The sequence below is a fragment of the Octopus bimaculoides genome, chromosome 5, assembly GCF_001194135.2.
Source record: "Octopus bimaculoides isolate UCB-OBI-ISO-001 chromosome 5, ASM119413v2, whole genome shotgun sequence".
Taxonomy (NCBI): Eukaryota; Metazoa; Mollusca; class Cephalopoda; order Octopoda; family Octopodidae; genus Octopus; species Octopus bimaculoides.
Window position 1 is genome coordinate 25,939,576 of NC_068985.1, and position 1,083 is coordinate 25,940,658.

The 1,083-nt window shown below is 34.4% G+C and overlaps 1 protein-coding gene across 1 annotated transcript in view; it reads left to right on the forward strand.

The window, feature by feature from the left end:
* LOC106874950 (DNA-dependent protein kinase catalytic subunit) overlaps window positions 1–1,083 on the forward strand; it is a 185,220-nt gene that overhangs the window by 117,458 nt on the left and 66,679 nt on the right. The gene's annotated exons all lie outside the window — the stretch shown is intronic.

Genomic DNA, 1,083 nt, shown 5'->3' on the forward strand with positions numbered 1-1,083 from the left:
TATATATATATATATATATATATTTGTGTATCTGTGTTTGTCCCTACACCATTGCTTGACAACCTATGCTGGTGTGTTTGTATCCCCATAACTACGTTACGGGGACGTAGCTTAGTGGTTTGGCAACAGAGACATTTTAAGTACTAGGCTTACAAAGAATAAGCTCTGGGGTTGATTTGTTCGACTGAAGGCAGTGCTCCAGCATGGTCACAGTCAAATGACTAAAACAAGTTAAAAAATTTAAAAATAAAAGAATGTTTATATATTAAACCAGAGAAGATCTAGTGTGTGAAATCTGATGTGAATATGAGATATTTTAGATAGAAATAGTTTCTGGAAGAGTTGAGCATCACATGTTCATGCTAAAAAGAAAGGCAAATGTACTGAATGATTTTAATTGAAATTTTGGTACAACCAGTTAATTTGGCTGAGCAATTACATTAGTAAGTCTAACAGAAAGCAATCATAATTTAATAAAGAACCAAGTGCTGAAGGCTATTGCACAACACTTAAATCTTTTGCAGTAAGCAAAATATGTCTTCGATTTGTTTAATGACTTGAACAGGAATTGATTTTGAGATAGGATTCTGCATCCAGATGCTTTTCCTGTTGCCAACCTTTAGTTGTTTTTCAAGTAAAGGATTTTTCTACTTCAAGGCTCTTTGAAAGCACAGGGCAACTGGATACAATGACAACAAGGAATATCAGCATCAGCTCTGCTCAGTTCAAACGATGGCGGCCAAGAGAGCTGTATTCATGTGCATGTATGTGCACACGCATGCACATACACACACACACACACACACACACATACACGTGTGCGCACGCTCACTCTTAGTCAACAGAGACTTATGAAAAGTCTATGATGCATTTTGAATTTTCCATGACTCAACTTTCTTTATCAAAATTTGCCTACAAATAATCTTTTTGATACGGCTAATGGGGCCAGGTTTCAAATCTGTTTTCCTCCTTACTGAATCTAAGTTGTTACTATTTATCTAACAACAGCAACTTATGGTGCACATAAGCATGTATATATATATGTATATATATATATATATATATATATATATATATATATAT